Source organism: Crassostrea angulata, chromosome 9, assembly GCF_025612915.1.
Source record: "Crassostrea angulata isolate pt1a10 chromosome 9, ASM2561291v2, whole genome shotgun sequence".
Taxonomy (NCBI): Eukaryota; Metazoa; Mollusca; class Bivalvia; order Ostreida; family Ostreidae; genus Magallana; species Magallana angulata.
In genome coordinates this window covers 29,714,151-29,719,395 of record NC_069119.1, presented here as the reverse complement: position 1 = coordinate 29,719,395, position 5,245 = coordinate 29,714,151, and the positions used below count along the sequence as shown (strand labels likewise).

General features: G+C 31.3%; 1 long non-coding RNA gene across 1 annotated transcript; it reads right to left on the bottom strand.

Moving 5' to 3' along the window:
• Window positions 1–3,455: 3,455 nt before the first annotated feature.
• Window positions 3,456–4,909, bottom strand: LOC128162887 (uncharacterized). The gene is made up of 3 exons (XR_008240724.1): window positions 4,592–4,909; window positions 4,379–4,441; window positions 3,456–3,919 (listed from the first exon to the last, which is right to left on the bottom strand). It is a non-coding gene; the product is annotated as an uncharacterized LOC128162887 (long non-coding RNA).
• Between the last annotated feature and the right edge of the window lie 336 nt (window positions 4,910–5,245).

The following is a 5,245-nucleotide window of genomic DNA, read 5'->3' as shown; positions in this document are numbered from 1 at the left end:
CATAACCGAAAGACAATAACCCCCCCCCCCCCAAAAAAAAAAAAACAAAAGAAAGAAAGAAAGAAAGAGTAATCCAAAACCATATCAATGCTCTTGATATATTCCTTATTAATATTTTATAGATGCGTTCATTTTCTAGGTCCGCATACAGTGAAAAATGTCATTTTTTTTTTAAAAGCATTTATTTTAAGAATATTATAAAATGTGCTAATGGAGTATATTACAATTCAAATGTAATTCAGCATAACAATACCATCATCTCTATGCAATATTTTCCTCAATATACAATGCAGTGCGCTATTGATAGTGTATGATACGTTTCTTGCACATTACGATGACTTTGTTGCATGTATCATACCGGTTCGTTTTTTTAGCAGTATGTTATGATTTTCTCACCATACATTTTTCATACGTTTTACGTAAAAAAAAGTTTGTATTTTAACGTAACGAAACAATACATGCTATTATTTACAATACTAATAAATGAAAGCCTTCTGTCTTACGGATCCAACTGAGGATCAGCTCAAACTTATTGATGACAAGTACAGTATCTCTTTCTCAAGCGGTTTTATTAAGCGTGATCGTATAGTTACAACAATTAAAAGCAGCCCAAATCAAGAGTCTCAGAATCTCTATAAGCGGAATCTGTTCAACATCCTTTTACATGGGTATATATAACATTTTACTTATGATGGACAGTTCTGACTAGTTCGGCCCATTTACGACGATCATGAGTGAACATTTAGTGTTCACAATTAAGATTAATAGCTTATTCCTAAATAAAGTAACAAATCCGTCAAAACTGCCAATCAAAGAGTCTGGATGCAGGATTTGAGTCTACGAGTCCTGGGTCTCGGAGTCCCCCACCAAGGTTTGAGGCATCACTTACTCATAATACGTTCATTCATACATGGCATAAAAGGTTACAAAGGTTAATATATAGAATACACAATACATGATTTAATATAGAGTACCAGAGCTATCGTTGCAGACACAGAATCGCCAATTATGTCAGTTGTTGTTAAACTCTCAATTTGGATATTATTATGCCCGTATTACATGTATGAACCTGGTTTCATAACATCATTTGGGAATACTACGCATTGCTACAAGAGTCACAGAGTTCATTCTGTTAATTATCATTAACACCATTCAGTGCGCAGTATGGAGGTACACATAAATATCATAGTGACCATTATGTAATACTAGCAATTCAACGTCATAGCATGGCTATTTGTTTAAATAAACGATAAGCGATTGTTTAAAATGTATATAATTGATGTTTTTTACACGTCGTTTTCAGATACCAAGTCCTAGAGACGTATTCATGTTATATAAAAAGAAGTACGAAATACCAAACTAAATTTTTCTTTTGCCAATCTTAAGAGTAATGCATTTGAAATACAACATATATGTGTGTTATAGACTAATTTAATCAAATAGTTTTATCTATATTAAAAATAATTTGTCTTCGTGGTATAGTAGAATTGATATTAAATACCGGGTAATACAAAACTGCCATGATATAATTTAACATGTCGTTTGGTAAAAGTTACTTTCACTAGATAAGTATGATTGTTGTTTTGCAACTCTGTCCTTGAATTTGGTTTGTTTTCAATCAGTATGTGTACCTCTGACTAACTCTTTTTTTCCAACTCTTTAAATTTCCGCGAGCCAGTTAAATGTACCAAAGAGTTGATAACCCGTGCTATATGCATGTTGCGTGGTTGTATTGGAAATATTGCGGTCTATAGTTTTTTTTATCTCCCATCTACACACTATCACCGTTACCGCACATTTTGTCTGTCATTTTTAGACGGGGTCACGTGACCCCGTCTATCGGTTTACTGTCAGCCGAAGTCTCAAACCGGAAGGCACCCGTAGAACACATGAATTGAGTCTATGCGTAAGAAAATAGTGCAGAAAGTTTTCATGCATTTCAGTAAATATGTATTATAAAAACACGCATTAAATCTTTTTAAGTCCTCTGTGTATAAACAAAATTCTATTTAGAAAATAAACAAATAGTTTTATTGATCAAAATATTTTTGCTCGGGTTAAAATATGGAATGAGTTACGTCACTGAATGCACAGCGCCGTTGACGACTCAGTTGGTGTACGAGCTCATTAATCAATAGAACGAGATGATGGTGGAATCGAAATTAAAGTTCCCAAACGCAATGTGCCATTTTTGAAAAGTTGTGAATTTTATTTTGACAATCTTTCACCTTAATACTACCAAACTTCATGTGCAAGCCGAAGTTAAAATCGGGTCGGGTTATACACAGATGTTTTTTCAAATTAAATAGGTGTTTCATTGGCTTCCAGTCTACTTGCGGTATGACTGCTGTTCGTCTCTAAAGGAATTTTGTACAAGGAAAATAAAAACAAGTCTGACTTTGCCTTTTCGTTCGTTGGCTCTTTAGTTGATTAAACTGAATTAAAATTTTAAACAATGCATTGTTTGCAAAATCTATAATAGATTATACATTTTGGAAGAGTTATACATCATATAATATACAATCTTATCGATTGAAGAACAAAGATACATGTTAATGTTCATGTTTTCCGGCTTAGTTGGAATCAGGCTCGGGGTGAATTACATTGTAAAATAATGCATTACATTACCATTACTTCATGAATTAGGGCATTAAATAACCATTACTTAATTTTCTTAAAGTAATGCATTACATTACCATTACATGAGTAAAGTAATGCATTACCATTACTTTGTGATAAGTCAATACGTTTAAAAAAGTAATTTAAAAACTAAATAAAGAGTTTTTGTAAATATTTCATAATTAAAACATGCTTAAAATATTTACAGGTTCATGTTCACTATCAGGTTCAAATTTAATGACTCATACAAGATTGCTGTTGCACTTGTAGTTCTCAAAGTAAGGCTGGTCCCGTAACATTTACACGATAATGGCGGAGTTGACAATCTCTGTTATTTATGTCTCTGATTTTCGAGGACTGAGCAACACTGTCTCTATCAGATAATATTATTACGGCTCTGTGGAAAACTTATGCAAAGTTAAGTGGTGACACCGTCGAAAGAATTTCAGCATTCTCAAAAAGTACCAAATTTTAAAAGTGAAGGTTCGATCTTTCGTTCATGAAACAATGTTAGGGATACAAAAGATGTTTGGTTAATTTAAGTGAACATATTGCTATTGCTATACTTTTCATCATGACATTACAATTTAAAGGGTAATTTATTATTGAGATAAATGAAGTGTCTGTTATTTATAAATAACTTATCAAATATCTTGAGGAAAAGCCGAAATCACCAATTTGACCTTCCTAAACTCGTGTGAACGTTATCAATTTACCAGATGTAAAGGCATATTTGGATGTCAAAGTACAATGAATTAAAAATCCGTTTCTATCCTAATGATAAAATCAAACATCAACCTTTTGTTTATTAAAATATTATTGATGTTGGGTTTGTATTTGAAATAATCTTGTCAACAACAAATAACGATTTGCAGCTCGAAATTTAGGTCTAGATCTAACATTTGATTCCAGAGTGTCTTTTTGATGATGCTAGAACCATTATGACGTCATTTTTGATTTGACGAATTTGATTTGGAGCATCATCGAAACAATTTAAATCTGGAATTTCATTCACCTGTACGCAACTTTTATTTTTTGGATATTGTCCTTAAAAGAGATTATGGTTATAAAATGGTTGAGTTTTGTTTTTTATTATTTCACCTAACCTGAGAGATTGATTTGACTAAGCGTTTCTCTAATACTCGTGTGTAAAGATACATCATGTATATGATAAATGAAAGTGTCATTAGTCCTATTATACCAAATATGAGAGTGTTGATCTTTTTAGGTTCTGTTTTCTTTGTTTCATAAACAGGGTAAGTTGAATTCGTAGTAGTGTCTGTCGTAACATTATAAATATCTGAAATAAAACAACAATTAATGTGTTACGTTATATCAAGATAATTTTTTTCCTGTTAATATACCCCCGTCTGTAACTTTAAGATTGCTATTGTTTGATATTTTTAATTCCACGATCTTATTTATTATTCTTTAACATAAGTTAACGGTAATCATTATAATCATACACGAACATAAGCAACACATGTAATCCTCAAATGAAGCAAATTTCACCCCCGCCTCAAATGATAAAAAGAATGAAAAAAGAAATAATAATGACGATTACATACTACAGATTGTCCCTTTCTATATTAAGGTTTAATATTAATAAAGATACTAATCGATTAACGCAATATTAACAAATTAGTTAACAATATATGTTCTTAAGAAAACAATCTACATACACGGACACAGCTGACACATCTAAAAATCACTAAAATCAAATAACTATTGATCCAAGCAGGAACTTATTTCTAATTACCTCTATGACTGCTGGCTGTAACGGTCTTGTCGTTTGTGTGTATTGTAGATTGAACCATATATTCTGTAAAAAAAAGCCTCGTGTTTAAATACAAGAAATTGCATTTTACGGCTTTTACTTAAATCATCGATGCATATGAAATAACAAAGTCCATATAAAATGGACTTCAACGATAACTTATGCTAATAATAAATAAATGAAAATGTGTCTTACTTCTTGTAGGCTGTATACAACCGTTAACATAATTGCAGTCTGTGACATCACATTTACACTCAGATTGACAGTCCTGTCCATACGTAGGATATTGACACATGGTGTCACAATTTAATCCATTAAATCCCTTGTCACAGGCTAAGAAATTTTATGATTTAAAAAATGTGATAAATTTGTTATTATCTTAAAATAATCATTATAATGATAATTATTACCTAAAAATACATTTATCAAAATATACAAACTTAATATAAAATTTATTTCAATAATTGCAGGTATTTTATAAAAGTATACATACGTATACACATATTATGTGAATGATCCCACTTATACCCATGACAACAATATGTTCCATCTACTCTGAAAAAATATGAATAATAAACATTTATAAATGTTTGCGTTAAATCTTTTCTGAAGCATTCGTTGACAGAGAATCAATTTCACTCACCCATAACAGATTTGCATAGATACTTTTACCGACAACTGGAGGAGTATCAAAAGAGTAATAAACAAAGTCACCATATTTTGAACTTTATCTGAATAGTGATAAAAAATATGCAATAACCTCACTAAATTTATAAATATGATTGGACTGGTTTTCCTCAATCAACGCGTTCGTTATCCTTGTTCCTTGTCTTGCAATGCGTACACAGT